The sequence below is a fragment of the Sminthopsis crassicaudata genome, chromosome 1, assembly GCF_048593235.1.
Source record: "Sminthopsis crassicaudata isolate SCR6 chromosome 1, ASM4859323v1, whole genome shotgun sequence".
Taxonomy (NCBI): domain Eukaryota; kingdom Metazoa; phylum Chordata; class Mammalia; order Dasyuromorphia; family Dasyuridae; genus Sminthopsis; species Sminthopsis crassicaudata.
In genome coordinates this window covers 158,851,106-158,876,494 of record NC_133617.1, presented here as the reverse complement: position 1 = coordinate 158,876,494, position 25,389 = coordinate 158,851,106, and the positions used below count along the sequence as shown (strand labels likewise).

At 34.2% G+C, this 25,389-nt stretch overlaps 1 pseudogene; it reads right to left on the bottom strand.

Annotated features, from left to right (window-relative positions):
* Positions 1-374: 374 nt before the first annotated feature.
* LOC141549407 (pre-mRNA-splicing factor 18-like) lies at positions 375-25,185 on the bottom strand (annotated as a pseudogene).
* Positions 25,186-25,389: the final 204 nt, after the last annotated feature.

Below are 25,389 nucleotides of genomic sequence, written 5' to 3'. Positions count from 1 at the left end.
ATCATATTTTACCAAAATAATTACAAGTCAACCGCTGTTTCTTTCTAATCATTTCCCAACAACTTGCACATTAGGTAGGGAAAAAAAATCCAATAGGAATCCCTCAATGATTGTTGTCTGTGTACTTAAATTATGGGAAAATGAGTCTGGTGCTTCATTTTGATTTTGAGCCTATTGAAAGTTAACAATCAAGAGTCTGCTTATTACATCAAATAGGACAGTAAAGAGTTTTTAAAATAAGCCAAAAAAATCACTTAGAAAACAGCTGCTCCCCAAACTTGATGCTTTCACTCTCCATCATTCCTGGTAGCAATTCCCCATGAGACCACAGGACTGTTTTTTCTTGTGCTATATAACTCCACCGTGGGCAGTTATCACAGTGCATTGTACTCCACACATTTTGATGGATATGTAGAGAAGTGCTTCTGGCAAAGGGTCATTAATCTTTTTAAACCCTGAATAAATTTTCTTTGTGTCTCATCATTTAGAACGTGGGCGATATGCTTGGAAAAGATCTTTTCACGACCAGTTCTGGCATGATACCGACCATAGTGACTCCAATTGGCCAGGGGGCATTTCCAATGGCCATCTGAAGATAAGCCTCGTTGGCCTTCACATATTCTCTCTGCAACATGAATTTAATAATTTCTGTTATTGATTCTTTAATATCTGCAGGAAGAGTCCTGTTATGCAGCTTTCTGAAAAGCGGCCTCAGATAGAATTCTGTCTGTTTCTGAGCGGCACTGCTCAGTTTGCCCTGCACACTGCATTTTACATGTTCTTCTCAAGCCTGGAGCTCTTGAGTCCAAACTCCAAGAAGAAACTTAAGGAACCTGGTGATGATATTCATGTCTTTGTAATCATCCCCCTTTCCTAAGGATTGTCCCAACGCCTCAAACTCTTCAAAAGTAGTGTTTTCTTCATGGGCTTTCAGATCATTCTCTGTGTTTTCTGCTACTTGACAAGCAACAATGTCCTGGAAGTGTTGCTGCTCAACCTTATCCAAAGCTGCCTGCAAGTCATTATTCAATCAAACCCTTGTTAACCTCGGGCATGAGAAGCTCGATCTTTCTTAATCGCTGAAATGTATCATAATTCGTTTCTCCGAACAATCTTATAGGTTCGCCTCTTCCTCTCAAACACAACACTATCTCTTGCCCGGAAAGATTCACTGGCAACTTTTCCTCTGTCGGGTCTAGTTCTGCCACTGGAGAGAAGGAAGTTGGCTGGTTCTCATCCTTCTCTTGCGGAGGTACCTTGGAGGCACATCTTTCAAAGTTCGCCTCCTCTTCTTTTCTGGCAAGATCACTCCGTTTAAAATATCTTTTACTTTTAGAGCAGAATATGTAGTTAGAAATTCTTCAGGCAGTTAGTTGGTGCAGTGGATAGAGCTCTGAAGTCAGGAGGACCTGAATTCAAATTTGACTCTACCACTTAACACTTCCTAGCTATGTGACCCTGGGCAAGTCACTTAACCCCAAATGCCTCAGGGGAAAAATTTTTCAGGTGCGAACTCCTCTCCATGCTTTAGTCAGAGGACCTCTCTTCTCCAGTGGAGGCGGGCCTTTATCCTGGTTCTTAGTAAAAAAAAAAAAAAAAAAAAAAAACTTTTGAAAGCCAATTATATTCATCACTGCATCATATTTTTGTCCTTTCTCCCGTTTAATAATAGTTTCCTCAAATCATCCAGAAAGAATGAGATACTTTAAGGACCTAACACCATACAAGAATTTTTCCCCTGAGGCATTTGGGGTTAAGTGACTTGCCCCTGGGCACACAGCTAGGAAGTGTTAAGTGGTAGGGTCAAATTTGAACTCAGGTCCTCCTGACTTCAGGGCTCTATCCACTGCACCAACTAACGGCCTGAAGAATTTCTAACTACATATTCTGCTCTAAAAGTAAAGGTTAATTTATTCACAGATGCCTTATTCACAGGATACTGATCAGGTGCAGAATTCACTGCTGTAAGAAATTTTCCTGTTCAGAAATTAATCCTACCTTCAACTATGCCCCTCAACTTTTTCAGGCATAGACATAAACAACACTCCCTTTCCTGAATGATGGGTTCAGTGATAACTTAAATAATCATATCCAAAATTAAATCTCAGAACAATATCAAACTGAAGTTGCAGGAGATTTTATCTAATCACAGTTTTATACCTTTATAATTTTGTCTTCCCATGTTGCAGTAACAGTTAACAATAAATACATATGTCTCATACATCATTTTTAATTTAAACCCATCCAGGTACAGACAAATTGGAAATTAAGAAAATAATTGCATTCTATGATTTTACACACATAGACAGTGAACATATGAAAGTTTACTCAAACCCAGAAAACATTGGTCTCCATAAGCTTTGAGCTTTACAAATATTCCTATTAGAAAGTATTTGCCCATTAACTCCTATTATTGACTCAAAGATAACTTAGATACAAACTATGCAGGAACATTTTTAAACAGGTAAACAGTGTTTCGATGTCTTAAAATAATATTTTATTTTTTCTAATTACATGTAAAAGCAATTATCAACATTCAGAATAAAAGTTTGGAGTTCCAAAAATCTATGCTTCCCAATAAATTGAGAAAACATTTTTACATTCAAAGGTTCTGAAAAAGGCCTCCTTTCTAAGATACAGAGAGAATTGACTCAAATTTATAAGAAATCAAGCCATTCTCCAATTGATAAATGGTCAAAGTATATGAACAATTTTCAAATGAAGAAATTAAAACTATTTCTAGTCACATGAGAAGGTACTCTAAATCACTATTGATCAGAGAAATTCAAATTAAGACTACTCTGAGATACCACTAGACACCTCTCAGATTGGCTAAGATGACAGGAAAAGATAATGAATGAATGAATGTTGGAGAAGATGTGGGAAAACTGGAACACTGATTGTTAGTGGAACTCTGAATGGATCCAACCATTCTGGAGAGCAATTTGGAACTAAACCCAAAGGGTTATCAAACTGTGCATACCCTTTGACCTAGCAGTGTTTTGCTGGGCTTATATCCCAAAGAGATCTTAAAGGAGGGAAAGCGACCCACATGTGCAAAAATGTTTGTCGCAGCCCTCTTTGTAGTGGCCAGAAACTGAAAACTGAATGGATGCCCATCGATTGGAGAATGGTTGAAGAAATTGTGGCATATCAATGTTATGGAATATTATTGTTCTATAAGAAAAGACCAACAGGATGATTTCAGAAAGGCCTGAAGAGACTTATATGAACTGATGCTAAGTGAAATGAGCAGAACCAGGAGATCATTATACAGGGCAAAAACAAGACTATGCCATGATCTATAATATTGCCACTAACATTAATTTTTACAGTTATCTTTTTTTTTATTCATTTTTCCAAATTATCCCCTCCCTCCCTCCCTCCACTCCCTCCCCCCATGACAGGTAATCCCATACATTTTACATGTGTTACAATATAACCTAGATATAATATATGTGTGTAAATACCATTTTCTTGTTGCACATTAAGTATTAGCTTCCGAAGGTATAAGTAACCTGGGTAGATAGACAGTAGTGCTAACAATTTACATTCACTTCCCAGTGTTCCTTCTCTGGGTGTAGTTATTTCTGTCCATCATTGATCAACTGGAAGTGAGTTGGATCTTCTTTATGTTGAAGATTTCCACTTCCATCAGAACACATCTTCATCCAACATTGAAGTGTACAGCGATCTTCTGGTTCTGCTCTTTTCACTCAGTATCAGTTGATGTAAGTCTCTCCAAGCCTCTCTGTATTCCTCCTGCTGGTCATTTCTTACAGAGTAATAATATTCCATAACCTTCATATACCATAATTTACCCAACCATTCTCCAATTGATGGACATCCATTCAACTTCCAGTTTCTAACTACAACAAAAAGAGCTGCCACAAACATTTTGGCACATACAGGTCCCTTTCTGCTCTTTAGTATTTCTTTGGGATATAATCCCAATTGACCCGACCTGCGGGTCTCGAACTAGGGGGGTCTGAAGCCCCGTGCCAACCTGTAAGCAAAGCTCGTAAGGCGACAACCTGGGAATGGGTGAAGAAAGCAAGAGGCGGAGACAACTCTGTGTAAGGCAGAATAGCTCATTTATTAAAGGGAAATACAAGGTTTATATATGTTTCCAGAGTATAGGTTTGAAAAAATAGTTCTGTGACTAATTAGGGGGACTTTTGATGATTAAAGAACATCTGGTGGTAGATATGTGTGTCCTTGTGATGTTTTATGGCAGGATGCTCTCAGGCTAAGAGAGAATGTTTCATTGCTAGCACCTGGGCTTAATGATCTTCAAGGCAGGATGTTCTCATGCTTCACTGTATTGCTTATCAGTTCTTTGGTATTTGGGGTGTGGGGCAAGGGGCTCCAGCACCCAATAACAGCAATGCTGGGTCAAAGGGTATGCACAGTTTGATAACTTTTTGGGCATAGTTCCAGATTGCTCTCCAGAATGGCTGGATTCTTTCACAACTCCACCAACAATGTATTAGTGTCCCAGTTTTCCCACATCCCCTCCAACATTCATCATTATTTGTTCCTGTCATCTTAGCCAATCAATTTATACAGTTATTTTGCTGCACAAGAAAAGTCCATTATTATTCTGTAAGAAACGACCAACAAGATGTTTTCAGAGAGGCCTAGAGAGACTTGATCCAATTTTTTCTTGTGCAACAAGATAATTGTATAAACATGTATGCATATATTAGATTTAACATATATTTTAACATATTTAACATGTATTGGACTACCTGCCATCTAGGGGATGTGGTGGGGGGAAGGAAGGGAAAATTTGGAAGAGAAAGTTTTGCCAGGGTCAATGTTGAAAAATTACCCATGTGTGTGCTTTGTAAATAAAAAGCTTTAATTAAAAAAAAAAAATTGGGGGCAACTAGGTGGCGCAGTGGATAGAGCACCAGCCCTGAAATCAGGAGGACCTGAGTTCAAATCTGGTCTCAGATACTTAATACTTCCTAGCTGTGTGACCTGGGCAAATAATTTATCCCCAACTGCCTCAGCAAAAAAAAAAAAAAAAATTCTATGCTTCCCTCTTTCCCTGAAATGGTAAGCATCTGATATAGGTTACATATATGCAATTCTGTAAACAAATTTTCCATCTTATCATTTTGTGAAAGGAAACTTGAAAAAAAAAAAAAGAAAAAGAAGAAAAGTAAATACTTGAAATGCAGGTTCTTTCTCTGGAGGTGGATAACACTTTCATCTGGTCCTTTCCCTTGTCAATTATTAAAAACCCCTTTCCTTGAAAATTGTAATGTGTTAATTCACATAATAAATAGAACCCTTTTGTGCCTGTTATAGATGTCTTGTAATGATTGCCCCATGTTATGAACTGAATCTTTATTATGCTATTTTTATATGATCTTTTTTCAATCAATTGCTCTCTTAACACTTTTGTCATATTTACCATTACTGGTGCTTATTTTACCTCTCCAAAAACTAAAAATCTTGGGGAGCAAATTAGAATTCAACATGGTTAAAATTCTACCCAAAAAGAGAGAAGTTCTCTTAGGGTTTTCAGACAGGGATGTGTTGAAGAAATTGGGCTAAAAGTAGAATTGGGTATCTCAATGAAAAAAAAAAAAAAAGGCAGAGTAGAAAGCTCTCCCAAGCAAGTAGTTTTTAATCTCAACTTTAATTTCTGTGTTTTTGTCAGTATTTTATCTTTGTTTTTTAGGAGATGGCCTGTATTTACTAGGTGGGGGAAACTGAAAAATCAAGGTGAGACTTGTAGTTTTAAAAAGTTTTCTTTCTGTCTTTTGTGAGTTTACAATTTTGAAAGTGAAATCAGAGATGGAATTTCTGAGTAAAAACTCCAAATTTTTCCTTGAGTGGGGCTTTAACTACAGCTTTAAGCTGATAACATCTCAGGCCAAGGTGCCCCTAATATGGCTGTAGGAGCAAGGAGCCACTTAAAGCCACTTGAATTAAGTATAAATTTAATCTAGAAAATTGCCAACTCACCCAATTATCTGTCATCATATGACAGCAATGTGTCTATAAACTACCAAAATTAGTCTTTTTTCTTTTAAAACACTTTGATCAGGGCTTTTCTATCATAGCATTAAAACAATTACTTTAGAATTTCAGTCATTTGTCAGAGATGGACTTTTTCTCAGAGTAAAAACTCCAAATTTTTCTTTGAGTGGGGCTTTAACTGCAGCTTTAAGCTGATAACATCTTAGACCAAGGTGCCCCTAATATGGCTGTAGGAGCAATGAGCCACTTAAAGCCACTTGAATTAAGCTTAAGTTTAATCTAAAGAATTGTCAACTGACCCAATATATCTGTCATCATATGACAACAATGTGTCTATATTACCAAAATTAGTTTTTTGTCTTAAAATACTTTGATCAGGGCTTTTCTATCATAGCCTTAAAACATTCATTTAAAATTCCAGTCATTTATGTTTGTAAAAGCAGTTTTTATATTTAATGTTGGTGAAAAGCTTAAGAGAAATATAACTCTCTTGATTTGTAAATTAAGTGTTAACTCACTCCAGATTCTAAAAGGTGAAGAGTAGGGACAAAAAGAAGGATGAATATAGTTATTGATTTGGAGCTTGAAAAACTATTTTTCTATTAAATAGGCAATCAAGTCTTGGGTAAAATGTTAACAATCTTGGGAAACAAAATGGAGGACCAAATACTTATTCCACTTCCAGTTTCTGTTATAGATGATTAGGGGTAATCTAATGAGCAATGTGTTCCTAATTTGTTATAATTAAAAACTTCTTATATAATATCACTTTAAAAATCTTTGGCAGTGAACTATCAAGAAATAGTGAATTCTCTAATATGAAATGCTTGGAGTAAATACCCCTTGTATAAAATATAATACTAAATCACAAGAATTATAAAATAGGTTTATGTATGATATTATTCGGGGAAATAAATCCAGATGTGCATTTTTATTATAATTATATAGTTAAAGAAATTTGTTAGTAAGCCAAGTCACCCAGATAAAGTGATCTGTAATGTGTTAAAGAAAATCGCCTAACATTAATTTGATCATTTATTGTATTAGAAATGTTTTTACAAATATGAAGTTTACTTTTATTATTTTGGGTTATGGATTTAATTATTAAAAGACTGATGTTAAATATGTTTAAAGAAATCAGGGCAGATTGGTAACTGAGTATGTCAGTATTTTAAGATTTCAAAATCTATCCCCTCTCTCCCTTCCCCCAATCGCATCCCCACCTTCACCCATGCACTAATTTGACTTCAGTTAAGAACTAGAAATTGAAGGGAAAAAAAAAAAAAAGATTTTTAAAAATCAATTTGTAAGCAAAAACAGTCTATGAGTAAAGTTGGATAATCATCATGTTCACCCATTTTTTAAAAATTTAATTTAATTTATTTATTTTTATTTATTTATTTATTTATTTATTTGCTGAGGCAAGGTATTAAGTGACTTGCCTAGGGTCACTCAGCTGTGCTCTGTACACTGGGCCACCTAGCTGCCCCTCTACCCATTTTTCAAGATGAATCTGTAGGAATCCCTTATTAAATCTAATACAAATATTGGCTATGATAAAGATATTAGTTATTGTGATCTGTGTTTATCATATAAAATCTTAAATGTTTCTTGTACTGTCCAATTATTTAATTAACTCCCTCAGTGAAAATTGTTGAAGGTTTCTGCTGAGGAACCTGAGATGAGCCAAAAGCATACTTTCAACTTAGAATCTAATAATAGTTTAGCCTAGCACACTTTAAACTAACCTAATGATAACAGAAGTGAATTTAAACTGTGGGTAAAATTTTAAATGTATTTCCTAATATATGTAGCTTGCATATCCCAGGAGCGTGGGAATGTTACATTGGTATACTTAGAGCAGATCTTTATCTGCTAAATCTCAAAGAAAGGCAAAAATTTCTGGGGATTGAGAACTGATCCAACTCTTTAAGGAAGTAAAGGAAGATTGTATAAAGCTGGGAATTATCACCATGCATTTAAAAAAAAAAAAGGAAAGAAAAATATAAATTTGTGGATAATATTTGTTTTCTTTTGAAAACTAGATCTTGGAAATTAAAATGTTACTGTTGGCAATTATAAATCCAGATTTTATTTAAGCCAAAAACTGTCCTGAAGGAAATAAGAACAGGATCAGAGTGCTCTCCACCAGTAATTATGGTAAATTATAACCTTACACAAAAGATACTTGTTATTTGGCATTAGGGAAATTATTTGTTGTATGATCCTAATCAAATTATCTTATGTCTCTTTATTTCAGTTTACTGATTTGTAAGGATATTTCGCTGGGTGTAGCTTGTTCTCTTCATTACTAAACAATTGGAACTGATTTGGATCATCTCATTGTTGGAGAGTCATGTCCATCAGAATTGATTATTATATTGTTGTTGAAGTGTATAATGATCTCCTGGTTCTGCTCATTTCACTTAGCATCAGTTCATGTAAGCCTCTCCAATCCTCTCTGAAATCATCCTGATTACACTCTTCTTAATTCATTTTCCTATACAAGAAATCTACTTGGTTCCATATGCTAAGATACTTATTGCAGTATAGATCTTGAGGCTTTTATAACCATGTCCCTGCTAATAACTCTCATACCAAATTTCTATTATTAGGATAGACATACAGTAGAAGTTTGTTATTGTAGTACTGAATCTATTAGTTATTAGGCATCTGAATTACTGTAATAAACTGCAAGTAGAAAAAAAAATCCTATAATTTTAATCTGAATTTGTTGTCCTTCCATGGCCTAAACAATAGTTAAATCAGTGCTTGAACTTGTCATATGTATAAGATTCAATTTCTTAATTATCTCATTCTTTCAAAATAATATGAGTATATTTAACTTATTTAACGTGTTGGTCAACCTGCCATCTGGGGTAAGGGGTGGGGGGAAGGAGAGAAAAAGTTGAAACAAATGGTTTTGCAATTTTCAATGCTGGAAAATTGCCCATGCATAAAATTTTTGTAAAAATTAATTAAATTAATTAAAAACAATAATATAGGAAAAAAAACTATTATGCAATACAATTATATTTTATAAAAGATTATTAAAGAATAGATTAATATTAAAAATAATAATATGAGTATAATTGGACAAGGGTAGAGAAGCTTATTAAACTAAAATATGAATCTATGAAGTTGTGAAATTAAAGTCAAGAACCACTTCTGTTTATATTTTAAGGAATAGGATTTCAGTATAGAGAAGAGTAAGTAGTAACTTAAGAACTAATCGTGTATCACTTAAAAGAAAATCTGATTTTACTTATGTTTGCTATTTAATCTTAGATTAGAAAATGTGTAGAAACACATGTGAACTACTTAAGTCACTTTAAAGATGATGATTAAAGATTTTTCCCCACATTTAAGAACAATTTTTTCGTATAAATTCATTTTATTACAATTAATTGAGATTCTGAGAAGTGGCTTTTCTATGATCTCTCAGTGAAGCTGATTGAGGTCATCCAAAGCCAAATCTCTACCACTCAGTAAAAAAAAATTAAAAACTAATACTGCAAAAAATTCCCTTTAGGAACAGTGAGGACAAGAGCCTGATTGGGGGTTAGGGGACAGAGACAGATGAAGAAGAGAACATTATGGATAGAACCTGGTATATCTTACCCATGAAGTCTCAATCTTAAACATTAAGGAGAATGGGACTGGTTCCACTAGGCTAGATTGTTGCTAATCTAAGACCTGGATATTGTGGATCCATGCTTCAAGGAAGGACCAAAGACTGGGCCCGATGCAAATTTTGCTAGTTAGACTTCACTTATAAAGTCTGGGGGTAAGGCTGGTAACCTGATAAGCCTCTCAGCCTATGAATGAATCCAACTCTTAGGCCCAATCAGCTCTCATGGGTGAAAGTTGAGCAATCAGATCAGGATGAAATGTAGGGCTTCCTCCTTAGGTTATACTTGCTTCCATCTAGGCCCTCACTCAGGTGCTGGAAATTGGGCTCTCCCTAGAACTAGTTTCCTGACTAGACCAGGGGCTGCTGAAGCTCATCTCAAGGTGGTGGGCAGCAGGTCCAAGGCCCAAGAGATCAGGGACTGGGCCTCTGTATCAAGGATTTGAGAGCAAGGGAGGGCAACCTCTCAAAGCTGTACAAATAGAACTGCTATTTCCCCAACCTGCCAGAAATTAGGAGGTGGATCCACGATGACAGAGTTAGACAGGGACTTCCCTGAGCTTACCCCCAAACTCTCCCAATATTTTTAGAATTGCTTCTCAATGAGATGAGATTTTAGGGTTTTGTAAGTGCTTTTCTATAGAATTGTCTCCCAATATCTTTAAATAGTTACTCCAAACAAATTCTAGAGTCACAGAACTTCCAAAAAGAGAAGGGAAACAAATTTTCAGTCCAGGACAACTTGGAAAGTGATCAGGAAAGGTCTGTTGCAGCAGGGTAAGAGTAGAGCACAGTCCAGCATAGGCCATTCCAGCTTAGTCCCAGCTCTACCAAACTAAGAAGGCCGCAGAATGACTGAATCAATGATAGCAGTGTTGTTTTTCACACTTCTCTGTCAGTCCATAAATTGTAATGGGGCTGAACAACTGGTGAGAACAAGATTATAGGGTTCTCTTTGCTCATATTCTTGTTACTTTGCCCATGTTCAAATTCAGATCACATTCCTAGATGGCAGTCCTAGAGCAAGAAGGAGCACTAATACACCAAAGTTTGTGGCCACAGTAGAGAGGGGATACTCTTCACAGTTCCAGGGCAGAAAAGAGTCTTGTGATCACTCAAAGACCAGGGCACAGGCCAGGAGAGTAGTAAACATACCTTCTTTAGATCATACCTTGAAAGAACTGAAAATGTATAGGTCCATAGAAGTATCTCTGAAAACAGCTACACAGAATCCCTGAAATTTGGAACAATGAACCCTCCACCCAGAAATCAGTCCCTACTTTTACAAAAAATTAAAGGCAAGTAATAATCTAGGAAAATGAGCAAACAGGAAAACATTCTGACTATAAAAAGATACTACAGTGACAAGGAAGATCGAAACATACTCAAAAGAAGACATGACCAACAGGATGATTTCAGAGTGGCCTGAAGAGACTTATATGAACTGATGCTGAGTGAACTGAAAGTGAGCAGAACTAGAAGATGATTGTACAAGGCAACAAGAAGATTATATGATGATCAATTCTGATGAGTGGCCCTTCTCAACAATGAGATGATTCAGATCATCACCTAGAGAGAGAACTGTGGGAACTGAATGTGGTTCACAACATAACATTCTCACTCTTTGTTGTTTGCTAGCATTTTATTTTCTTTCTCATTTTTTTCTGGTTTGATTTCATTTTTCTTGGGCATCAAGATAACTGTAATGTGTATGTATATATTGGATTTAACATGTATTTTTACCATGTTTAACTTATATTGGACTACTTGCCATCTAGGGGAGGGAGTGGGGCTGGGGTGGGGGATTGGAACACAAGATTTTGCAAGGGTTAATGTTGAAGAATTATCCATGCATGTGTTTTGAAAATAAAAAGCTTTAATTAAAAAAAAAGTTAGTCCTATACTATCTCTGAATCTGAACTGCTACTTCTTTAGCATTTGGTATTATAGATGTTATTAAAATTCTTCCAAATAATGTTGCATTTAAAATCCTTATGTGATTTTTTTGATAAAATTTGTTATTCTTAATCTGGAAGTCTGCTCTATTTTTTGATTGTCAAAAATTGCAAACCAGATAAAAGTAGAATGCTAAAAATATTTGGTAATACTTGTTCTATTACCATCTTCCCTGTTTAGTGGTATCTCTGATACTTCAGTTAAAAATATCTGAGAAGCATCCACATCAATGGCTTCATCATTAATTTTATTACTTCATTACATTTCCTGAGGGACTTGTCCTATGTCAAATTAATTTCTATTCACGTTCATTTCCAAATCTCATAGCTTGAGCTATCTCTAATGGGGCTTAAATAGACCTATTAATAAGCTTTTGGGCTTTCTGCATGTGTACTGAAACTAAGGCTCTTTACTCTTGCTAGTACTTTACTGTTTTGGATTATCCTCCACAAAAGACATGGAAGACAGGATATGTCCTTTTAGCATAGATGGAGGTATATGAAATCTAAACAGAGTAAAACTTCTTAATAATATCAGGTATTGTTGTGATTACTGGATAAAGTGCATCAATGAGTTCAAAAGAGCACAGTCCTTATTGAAACTTTTTCTGCTCTTTAACATGACAAATATTATCTAACCTCTTATATCATTAAAAAACAAACTTTTATCTGGGATTTTCTGACAGGGTTTGATAAGCCTCCTGCTGCTCACAGAACTTTGAAAGTGAATCACATTGACACCTAAAATCTATAGCCAACACAAAATTCACTATACAATTTTCTAAACCAATCTCTTCTTCATCTGATATCATTACTCAAGAGCTAATTTCAGATTAAAATCTAATTGGAGAATATCAAAACTTCTCATCACTAATCCTAAATCTATGTTTAATCTTAAATCATTATTTACCCAACCCTAAAACTGTCTGTGAACCATACTAGTAAGTCTAAGGGTGTATCTTTGATTCTCTTCATTACTACTTGCCTATCTTGATCTTATAATATTCCACTATTCATAAAAAAGATCTGTGGAGCACTCAAGCTTTTGTTTGGAGCTTTAAAAAATTAAAGAAATAGGGACAGCTGGGTGGTACAATAGATAGTCCACCAGCCCTGTCAGGAGGACCTGAGCTCAAATCTGACCTCAGACATTTAACACTTCCTAGCTGACCCTGGGCAAGTCACAACTCCAATTGCCTTAGCAGCCAAAAAAAAAAAAAAGCAATAAATTAGGAAAATTTGTGAATAGAAGGAAATCTTACCCAAAATGGAAATCATTCTATTCTAGAATTTAGCCCTGAAATCAATTTTAGTTTTGTTTTGTTTTTTAAATATGGACATATAAGAATCTTGAAAGATTTGGAAAAAGTCTCAAAATATATCTTTTATGTAATAATCATCCTAATTCTTTGTTATCCAAATAATGTTAAATCATTAGCAGGTGATCAAAATGTTGACAAGTGGTTCCATCTAGTGTTGAAGATGAATTTCCATTCTGTATTTGATACCTAGTACAAACTGCTCCAGATTGTGCTTTAATCTCCCATCACTCCTCAAGAAGAGACTCAGGCCCATGAAATATCAGAATCAATGATTTTGTGCTTTCATAAGGTGCTTTAACACATACATCGAAACAAAAGCAAAAGACAATATGACCCCCTATTTGGGGATTGGTCATCAGAAATTAGATATAAAATGTAGGTTATACTGTAACACATGTAAAATATATGGGATTGCCTGTCATCTAGGGGAGGGAGTAGAGGGAGGAAGGGGAAAATCTGGAAAAATGTATACAAGGGATAATGTTATAAAAAAAGTACCCATGCATATATACTGTCAAAAAAATTTATAATTATAAAATTAATAAAAAAATTTTTAAAAAGAAATTAGATATAATGTGTTAAATGCAATCTTCTCTCACTATAAGAAGGAAATTGTCTTTTTTTTTTTTCATTTTAGTTAACCTTCTAAAAAAACTTCCTCTCCTTCAGCCTTGAAACCTGGACTTAGAAAGAAAGGACATAACTCCTAATGTCTGACTAGGCACAACCAGAGTTCTGTGATTTGGTAACTAGAATGACTTGGTAATTTCATAAATCCATTTTTCAGAAGCAGCTAAATTTTGCCAGAAATGTAACAAAATTAAGCCACAGCCTTTGCTCTCCTCCTTCTCCTCCTCAACCCTTAACTTACAGAGCTTTCCCTCTTGGAACTGATACAGTGGTTGTTTTTGGTGCCTGAGGCTTTGACTATATGCTATTTCCTAAATCTATATGTATAACTAAGGCTCCTGAATCTTGTTGAGCCCCTGAGGTGGTTTGCTTCCTTAGGTTCAGTTCCTAATTACTTTTTCTTGATTCTGCTGCTACTTACCCATTCATATTAGTGACTACTTCCCTCTTTCTCTTACATCATTTGCCATCATTCAAAATTACAATGATGTATTTTCTATTGTTTGTTTACTAAAGGTTAGAATATATATGAATCTATAACTTATGCCCTAAGTTAAAATAACTAGGAATACAAATAAATCTACTTAGTCTAGGACTATATAATATTTAAATTTGCTAAGCTACTTTATTGTAGACACTTAGTTCCACAAGTCTATTTTGGCTTGACATACAAATAAGCTATATATAGGATAAAAAAAGAATTTTATTCTGGACTTAAAGGAAGCCACAGATGTTAGTAATTGGAACAAAGAAGGGAGAATATTCCAGGCCTGAATGCCCAGAGCTGAGAGATTAAGTGTCTTATTTATGGAACAATCAGAAGTTAAGTATCACTGGACTGAAAGTCATTACTGAGGAGAAAGCGTAAAAAGACTGAAAGAGTAGGGGGGTGAGGGGGAGGACCAAGCTATGAAGGGCTTTGAACACCAAATAGTACATTTTGAATTTGTTCCTCAATTGAGGGCATAGAAAAATCTTGGAGTTTACTGAAAAGAGAAGTGACACAGTCAGACCTGGTTTTAGAAAAATCCCTTTAGGGATGGAATGAAGTATGGATTAGAATGAGGAAAAAAATGAGGTATATTTGCCATAGGGCATGAGGTGATAAGAGCCTGCATGAAAGTGGTGGCAATGTCAGAGGAGATAAAGGACCTATTTTAAAGATATTGAAATCAACAGACCTTGGCAAGAGATTGAAAATGGGATAAGCTGATAAGATGAGAAATCCTGGATGACACCTAGGGGAAATAGGTGGATAATATAGCCCTCTACAATTACTGGGGTTGGGAGGGTTTAAAAGAAAAGGCAATAAACTCCATTTTAGGCATATGTAATTCAAAATATCTTCTGGATATTCAGAGATGTCTGAAAGGCAATTGAAATTGTCAGCAAGAGGTCAGCAGAGTGATGGGGCAGAATAGGTAGATTTGATTATTGTCAGCATAGAAATGATAACTAAATCTATGAGAGCTAATGCTTAGTATAGAAGGAGAAAAAAAGATCCAGAGGAGAACCTTGAGGAATACCTGGGCTTAATGAGTATGATCTGAAGGAAGATCTAGGAAAGGGTACCAAAAATGTAGGAGAGCAAGAAGAGAGTGATATCCTGGAAAATTAGAGAAAAGAGAGTATTCAACAGTGTAAAAGGCTGCAGAGAATCAAAGAGAATGAGGATTGAGAAAAGAAAGTTGAATTTGGTAACTAAGATCATTGCTAAATTTGGATTATTATTATTAAGTTTTGGTAGAATAATATAGTCAGAAGTCAGATTGTAAGAGGTTAAAGAAGAGAGTAAGAGGGAAAAAAGTGTAGACACCTATTGAAGATGACCTTTTTGAAGAGTATAAGGATCAAAGGAGAGTTTTTCAGAATAGGAAAAAACAAGAGCATATAAGTAGGCACTAGAAAATGAGCTGATAGACAGGAAGAGGTTGAAAGAGCAGGTATGATACACAGGGGTCAATCTATGGGAGGATTCAGAATAGAAAAGTATCCTTTGAACAAGTAGAGGGATTAACTTTTGTGAAGAATAATTCCCCTTCATCATGTGAGCCAGGGATGAAGTAGGATAAAATATGTGAGTGATAGAAAATGAGGAGGAAAATTTATAGTTAACCCAGTCATAATGGTTGCTATATGATTTCCTTTTTTTTCCTCCTGAGGCTCTCTTTCTCTTTAAAAAAAAAAAAAAATATTTATTTTATTTTTAATTTATGAAGTAAAACAAGGATTTCAATAACAGTAAAATTCTAAAAAGATGATTGCACCCAAAATTGCAAATCTATTAAGTATAACTTGCTATTCATTTTAAATATATAAGAAAATCATTATGTAATATTTTCTTCCTTTCCTTTACCCTAGAGATATTACCATTAGACACAAATACATACGCACATATGTAAAATCATTCTATACATATCTAATCAGTTTTTCCTCTGGATGCAGGGAGCAGCTTCATAGGTATTTGTTGTTAATTTGAATGCTTAAATAGTCAAAATGACTTAGTAGCTCAAAGTTGTTCTTGAAACAATGCATACAATGTTCTATTGATTCTGCTCATTTCATTCTTCATTACTTCATGCAAGGCTATACATGTTTTTCTAAAATCAACAAGCTCATTATTTCTTATTGTAGAGTAGTATTCTATCACAATCATACCACAACTTGATCTGTGCATGATTTTCTCCACCTTCATTCAGTAGTCCTTTTCACCATCTCTCAAGTGCTTGTTCTTGAGAAGCCATATCCATTCTTCAAATACAGCATTTTTCATCACTCTATATTTTCTGAGGCAATAAAAACTTTATAAGTGCCAATGTCAGCAAGTTTGGCTATGTGCCATGAGTATATGAAGGAAATATTTTCTTGAATAAATTTAACAAATGCTTTTTTGATTGATAGAATTTTTTCTTAAAATAAAAGATCATATTATTCCCCAACTCAATAAATTTTAGTATCTTCTTATTCCTCTTGGGATCAAATATAAAGTTGTTTTCTGTTTTACTTTTTTAAAGTTCTTTAAATGTGTGACCCTAGACAAGTCACTTAACCCCAATTGCTTCAGGGGGAAAAAAACCAGTTCTTTACAATCTTAATTGTCCTATACTCTAAAATCCATGGAAACTATCTTTCTTGATGTTTCTTACCCATAATACTAAGTTAAACTTCCTTTGTCTCTGCTTTTGCACTAACAAAATATTTGTGATGCATTCCATCCTCACCCTGCTGCAAAGATTTTTCCACCAGTTAACTGTTTCCTTTCTAATTTTAAATGTCCTAGTTGTACAAATTTCAATTCTATATAATCAAAATTGTTTTATTTTCTGTCACTTTTATCTCCTCGTGAATTCTTATTTTACCCATAAATATAAAAAGTGACATCATAAAGAAAGGGGAAAGGTAGAAATTATCTTTGAGATCTGATGTAACTCACTTGTAGCAAATAGGATCTAGTACCAGGGGTAGAAGAAATTGTGCAGTTTTAATCCTTTATTCTTTCTTTCCTGTGACTGGGCTTATACATCTTGGGCTCATATTGTGAGTAGTGGAAAATTCAGGTTTGATTGTAAGCAATCTTTGATCTCTCATTTATCTTTCTGCCAAATGGCTAGATTTGTATAATCCTAATTATCTCAGCTCTAATGAACAGAAAAGGAGGGTTGCAACCAGGGGGATTGAGGCAGAACAATTCAAGGAACTGAGGCAGAACAGTTCAGGGAAACTGAGGCAGGACAATTAGGGAAATTGAGGCAGGACAATAAAAGGGTACTGAGCCACAACAGAACAAGTAAGAAGAATCATCTGTAGACTACCTTACTTAGACCTGGAATTTACACAAGGAGTCCTAAAACCCAGCAGAGACCCTGGGATAAATAAGCAGGGGCAGGCCAAAAGCTGTTGTCCAGCCCTAGGTATCTTTGAAGCCCAAAGTCTGAGGTCTATCACTATAGGATAAACCAAGAAAACTACTTTAGGGTCCCTCCATAATAGCCCCAGAAGTCTAAACATAGCAATATCTTGGCCCATCATCCTGAGCCATCATTCCAAACCAGAAGCCTTTGGCTACAGGAAATTAACCACAGAGAGAAGCTGTGGAGCATTCTAGGTTGGATTCAGTATGGCTTGGATCTAGAAAGAGAAATTTTATTCAAAATAACTATGAAAGTTATAAAGTGCTTAGAAACATAGCTACCAATATTCACCCAGAGCTATATAAATCTATACTTTGCTTATATATATAAAGCATATATTAAGCAATATATATATAATACTTATATATATATATACATATATATATATATATGTATAACTGTGAAAAATTAACTGCTCATGTATAGTTAGAGCCAATATAATAAAAATAATCCAAACTAATTTCCTTATTTGTTGCTATACCAATTAAATTACCAAAAGAATATTTTATATAGAAAAAAGAGAGTAATAATAGATCAAGAATTTCAAAAGTAATAATGAGAAAGAAAAAAGTGAAACAGAAGGTGATCTAATAGTATCAGATCTCAAACTGTGCTATAAAGCAATACTCACTAAAATGATTTTGTTGTTTAGCCATTACAGTTGTGTTTTCTTGGCTTTGGATTTTTGTTGTTGTTGTTAAAGAAACTAGTGATTAAAATAAAAAGGTTTACCATTTCCTTCTCTAACTCATTTTATTGGAAACTGGAAAGGATCCTAGGAACTGATACAGAGCAAAATAAATAGAACTAGAACAACATATATATTGACAATGACACTCTAGTAAAAAACAATTTTGAAAGACTCTAGAATTGTACTCAATGCTATGATAAGCCATAACAAAAGAATGAAGTGAATTATACCACTCACCTCTTGACCGAAGTGACAAACTTAAAATGTCAAAAAAGATATACCTTTTCAGTCATGGACAACATTAGAATTTGTCTTGTTGGACTATATAGTTATGTAGGAGAGTTTTGTTGTTTGTTCAATGAAAGGTATAGTAGGATAAAAAAATTAATAAAAGAAAAAGAGAGATTCTCAATACAAACTCAACTGTATTTTCTTTTTTCCCTTTTTTTCCTGAGGCAATTGGGGTTAAATGACTTTTCCCAGGGTCACACAGCTAAGAAATGTTAAGTGTATGAAGTCATATTTGAACTCACGTCCTTCTGACTTCAGCACTGGTGCTCTATCCACTGTACCACCTAGCTGCCCCTCAACTATATTTTTCTAAAAAATAAAGAATCACACTCTATTCTGACTGGCTACATAAGATTGGAATACATGGGAGGACAGGAAACTAAATACAGTGAAGAAACAGATGCCTTAACAAGATAGAGTTGATAGATAGCACAGACTATTAACTATATAAAGAAACATCAGTTCAAACAGAATGCAGGATATAAAAAATTATAGCTTTTGCTTTTCCAGTCAGCTAGAGCATTTCTGTAATTGAACCCAAGAATCTCCATCTTAGTTTTAAACAAAGTTGCTTCAAACTCCATTTTACAAGTTAACATCAGTAATAGAGTATCAGGTGGTCATGGTGAATGATGAATGAAACAGAAGAATGGATTTGGAAAAAATTAAGATAAAAGGTCACTGAAAGGACATATATTTATAAAGAATAGAGCCTATAAATAGAGATAAGGTAGGAATAAATGAAAATTTAATTTTTTTCAGAAAAAAAATGTGAGAAGAAAGGAATATAAAAGGAACAAACATTAAAAGGAAGGAAAGGCAAAATGGAAAACTATCAAGATTTTAAAATAACTCCCGATGTACATACACTCCTAGTCACTATTACCCCATGCCCCTACCTCTCAACACACACACACACACACACACACACACACACACACACACACACACACACACACACTGGTCCTATACAGTCAAGCTCAAATAAAGGAACCAAAAGAACATGGCAATGTTTGAACTTCACAAAACTGCATTACCTAAATTCCACCAGAGGAGGGTGGAATAGGACAAATCCTGGTAGAATACGGAAAAATGCTTAATTCATTTTTTTCCTTCAGAAGTTGTTAACCAAGATAATAAATGACAATGTCTAATTTGTAAAGGTCATAAAGCTCTCATTAAAAAGCCACTGACAAAAAAAAAAAAAAAAAAAAAAAAGCCACTGACAGTTTAAATCAAAATCTGGAGTCTGAGGTGGTGGAAAGTGAATACCAATCTTGGGAAAAAAAAAAAAAAAAGACCAAATACTGATATTTCTCATACAGTCAATTCCAGATTTGCATTTCAAAGATATATTTCAAAATAGGTTTTATAAAACAATTCATGGTAAATCCATAAAAGAGAAGTGACTATACCACAAAAGATTGAAGAGAGTTATTAAAGAAGCTTTATAGAGAAACATTTGAGCTAGACTTTAAAGAATATGCAAGGTATCTTTTCAAGAAATGGGAGGGCATTCCAGGAATAGATGTGGTCTGATTATGGCAGCACACGATGGAACTGTTCCTTCCATGTTGATTAGTCATCTTTCAGTTTTGGGACTTTTTTGGTAACTCCCTTTTGGGTTTTTTTGTTTGTGTTTTGGTCAAGATAGTGGAGTGGCTTTCCATTTCCTTTTACAGAGGAGGAAACTGAGGCAAACAAGGATAAATTATTTGCCTAGGGTCACATTGCTAAGTCAGATTTGAACTCAGGAAAAAGAATCTTCTTGATTCTATGCCTGGCACTCTACCTTCTGTATCACTCTGCTGCCATGTCCCTTCTCTAGTGATGAGAATTATGGCTCTTCCTGACGTTAAGCCCAGCACTCTGTTCACAGCACTATCTCACCATGAGCATGACCCCCCCAAAAAATCCCTCCCTTTACAATCTTCAACCTCAACTTCCCCGTTTGTCAAATGAAGTTAATAATACCATCTATTTTGGTAAGTTAAAGATTAAATGATGTAACATATGTAAAGAGCTTTGCAAATCTTTAAATACTAAGTAAAAGTTGTTATATAAATGTATATTATATTCCTCCTTAAATTATAAGCAAATAAAAATTATAATTAAAACTCTGAAAACTATAGATATATAGTAATCTATCCCTCAAATATATACACTTAAATCTCTTCTAATTTAAAATATAAACACCTAAAATGACCAGAGATTCAAAACATACAATAGTCATTGTCCCCCATACTGCTAAGGAGATAAATACACAAATGACTAGTTTTAATGAATGCACAGGTAGTAGATTTGGAAGTGGAGAAATCATACTTGATTAAATTATACTGCTGATAGAAACATTCTATCTCTATTGAAAAGCTGAAATATATTTTTCATAAACTAATTTGTAAAAGAGCAAACCTCAAAACTGTGATATAAACCTTGTTTATTAATTCCAAATTCTCATTTTGAATGTGCCTTGCATTATAAATGTGTTTAAAGGACCAAATTAATTGGATCAGATCTTCATTTATATCGTCTTATAGAATCTCAAAATTTTTCATAAAGGTCACTTACTCTTATCAGGAAAGCCTACTGTCTTCAGGAAGTCTATTATAATAAAGGATTAATAGGACAGTCTTACATTTTAAACTCTTCTAAAACATGAAAATTTCAAAATCAATTTCTATTACATGGCAATAGTTATGAAAGTAAAATTCTCAAAGAAAGATTAGAATTTATTCTTCCCTTGATTCTTCAAGTACAAAATTTCTCTTCATTCAAATAATTCCACGCAACAAATTTATTTCTATATTCTTCATTTAGTAACTGCCTTAACTAATTAGGATATTGCACCATGTGAAAGTTAAGTCAAAGGTAGATAGTATTTTTTTTAATTTCTGGTAATAGAAGAAAATTGTTTCTATGTAACTATTATTATATAATAAGAATGCAGGGCATGCACATCACAACTTTTTATCAATTGACTATGAAAAAATGATTAAAGTTATACCTTTCAAAGATATGAAAGAACAAAATGATTCTGCTTTTTATGCACATACACACGTACACACACGCACATACACATACATATAGATTAGTAGAATTATTTTGTGTGCTACTGGGAAGACAACTGATGAGAATGTATTGTCTTACTATAGATAATTCATCTGGGCTGTTGCACCAACAACAGCCTGTTTTACATTTTATGTAGCAATTTATGACTTCCCTACAGAACCAGGCAAAGTTAGAAGCTAGAGGAAATATGACTTCAGGACTGGGCTAAAGACAGTGCATAGTGTATTAACTAATTTTTTAAAAATTCTGCAAAGTTTAAAATTAAATCTCTTTAAAAGAAGTGAATTTTATACAGGATGGGTTAATTGCTTTAAAGAAAAAAAATCTAGGAACTATTTTTTTATCATCATCTTAATCTTCTGGTTTGTTTATTTTTGCTCTTCTCAGCCTTGACAGTTGTTTTTTCTTAAACAAGGTTTTCCTCTAGCTCAATATGTCACCATAACCTTTAAGTATTTTTCCTTTAGTTTGCTGCCTTCCTTTCATAAAGTTGCTTATCATTGCAGCAGTGTTATTCCATATTTCTGCTTGTTCCTTTGTCATATCTTTGATCAAAGGACCAGAATGCTCTGCTTAGAAATTTGGGGGATGGTGAGAACAGAACAAGAACAAAACCAAAGAAGACTTTTTTTTTTAATTTTAATTTTTTTTTATAATATTATCCCTTGTATTCATTTTTCCAAATTACCCCCCCCTCCCTCTACTCCCTCCCCCCCATGACAGGCAATTCCATACATTTTACATGTGTTACAATATAACCTAGATACAATACATGTGTGTAAATACCATTTTCAAAGAAGACTTTTAAGGCACATTGGGATTTTTAAAGTTATTTTGTTTCTCTGATGGGTAGGATCTAGTAGCTCATTGTATATCTATGGAAGAACATTTCACACTATGCTTGAATATGAGTTCTTCAGTTATTAGTGTAATATTTCTAGACTATTTTTTTCAGAAGATTATGAATGAGCCTGCAACATAGCAATGTTATGAGGAGGAACAGATTCTAATGATCCATGAAAGTTCTTCTAGGTAGAAAATAAGGTGTGCTAGAGGATAGAGAAAGTATGGGTGGCAAAGAAGCCATGTTAGCACAAAACAGGAACATTATCAGATGTATGTGCAGATATAATCATTGAGTCCTCATGGTCCCTTAGTCATCTTTGGAATCTGGAGAGGAGGTAGAACTTCAGCATCACCACACTCAGTTCACTCCTGACTCTTGCCACATAGCCCTTCACTCTCATCAACGTTACTACTCCTGTTATCTACAAGTTCTGTCTTAGGAGACTCTTCACCCAACCAAAGTATACCCTGGATGATGTCACCATAATACATCCCATGCTTAGGCTTCTGGAAAATATACACCAGGACATTTTCCTAAATGGGCAAATGTCTCTAGGCTTAAAGCATTGTAGGAAATTAACTTCTTCCATGGACAGGCCCTCTATATAATTTTGATTTTCTTCATAACATTGTCAACTTCACGGGAATGGGACAAAGAGGGAGGGAAAGAGTGAAAGAAAGGAAAGGGTGAAGATGGAGTGTATCAGGGAGGAATCATTGTAGGAAGGTCAAAATTAAGCAATAGCAAGGTAGAAGTAAGTAGAAGTAAAAAAGAGAAGCCATCAGGGATAGGAAACAAGAGATACACACAAAAATAATAATAATGATCAGGAATAGGATTCATCAGGAAAAAAAGCAGAGTAGTAATCATCAAACTCAGACAAAGTTAAAGTTAAAATACATTCAATCAAAAAAGAAAAAATTAAGGAAACTCCACTATATGTCAGACATATTAATCAATATTGTTTTAGACTATTTAAAACCATTAGATAATAGAAGGTTGGATAATTGCTATGGTTTAGGAAACAATGAGTCGATGAATTTAGAAAAATATGGAGACTTGGACCTAAGAAAGATGATATTATCCACCTTCAGAGAAGCAGAGGATAAATTTTAGTACAACTTTACTTAGTTCCTACATAGTACAACCTTATATAGATATGTATAGATAGATATGTGAATGTATATGTACATAGATGTGTGTGATTAGATATCTATGTATATACATATGTGTATATGCATATTATATGTATATGTAAATATATTCATGTTTAACTATAGCCTGCTTGGAGGAAGTGGGGGGAGGAGGGAGAGAGGGAAAAAGGGAGAAAAAAAAGAATAAAGCAAAAAGTGCACAGCAGAGGACAAAAGAAAACTTACAAGAAAGCAAATATGGACAGTTCTAAAGACAATGTGTGTAGTATTTATTATATATGCTTTCTTGAAATGGAAATTTATTGTTTCATATTTTGAGTCCTCTCATGTTCTTCTGTGCCCATGATAATTTTTTTTCTTTTTTGGTTTTTTTCTATTTTGTTTTTCTTTTAAATAAATACATGTTTAAAAAGAAACTTATACTATTTTCCTATATACTGTACAGCTAGAGTATTTCAGTTTTTGATGAAATAAGCACAATATCATCTGTAGAAATGGCTATCTGGAAAACCTCACCATCTATCTGGAAAAATGTTTTTGTTTGGATAACATATTCTTCTATGAATCTGGGAAACCTCTCTAGTGAACATAGCTTTTCCCTTTTCCATTCCTGAATTGATATTGTTGATCTATGGTTGCATCTATGAAGAAATGTTTGTGATCCTAACAAATTTTTAGGAGACTCCTAATGAGGCACATGCTTTCAGAGTACATTTTGTTCTACCAAGTCAAATGCCCTAACAAAATAGGACTTCTTATTTTTTCTATCATTTGAATGACTGTGAAGAAATCATGGCCAAAAGGTTTTCTTTGTGAGAAATTATGTGCGAAAGGTTTTTTTTTCCCCTTCATATTTTTGTTATTTATTGTTAATTTTTAAACTGATAGTCTTTATTTTTTTTTACATTTTTATTGTAGCTTTTTATATACAAAACATATGCATTGGGTAATTTTTCATCACTGACCCTTGCAAAAATTTGTTTCAACTTTTCCCCTCTTTCCCTCCATCCCCTCCCCTAAGAGGCAGGCAGTTCCATACATGTTAAATATGTTAAAGTATATGTTAAATACAACATATGTATACATATTTATACAATTATCTTGTTGCACAGGAAAGATTGGATTTAGAAAGAAGGTAAAAATAACCTGAGAAGAAAAAGCAAAAATGCAAGCAAACAATAACAGAAAGAGTGTAAATGCTATATTGTAGTCCATACTCAATTCCCCATGTTCTTTCTCTGGGTATAGCTGGGTCTGGTCATTACAAATCAATTGGAACTGATGTGCATCCTCTCACTATTGAAGATAGCCACTTCATCAGAATTGATCCTCATATAGTATTGTTGTTGAAGTCTGTAATGATCTCCTGGTTCTGCTCATTTCACTCAGCATCAGTTCATGTAAGTCTCTCCAGGCCTTTCTGAAATCCTCCTGCTGGTCGTTTCTTATAGAACAATAATATTCCATAACATTCATATACCACAATTTATTCAGCCATTCTCCAATTGATGGGCATCCATTCAATTTCCAGTTTCTAGCCACTATGAAAAGGGCTGCCGCAAACATTTTTGCCCATAAAATTTTGGTATATAAACCCAGTAGTAACACTGCTGGAACAAAGGGTATGCTGATAGTCTTTATTTTTAAAGAACTTTCCCCCTCACATATTTTCATAAACAGTGCCCATGATAGGAACCTAGACCATTTTATAAAAATTTTATAATGATGAGAAAATAGTCATAGGGAATGGTAGTTGCTTTGTTGTTGTAGTTGCAATAATATCACCTATATGTTTCTCTTTCTTTTAGAATCTTCCACTTTTTAATATATTTTGAAAATCAGTCCCTAACAACCTGTTAAATCATTATTACCACTAACACAGATTTTTTTT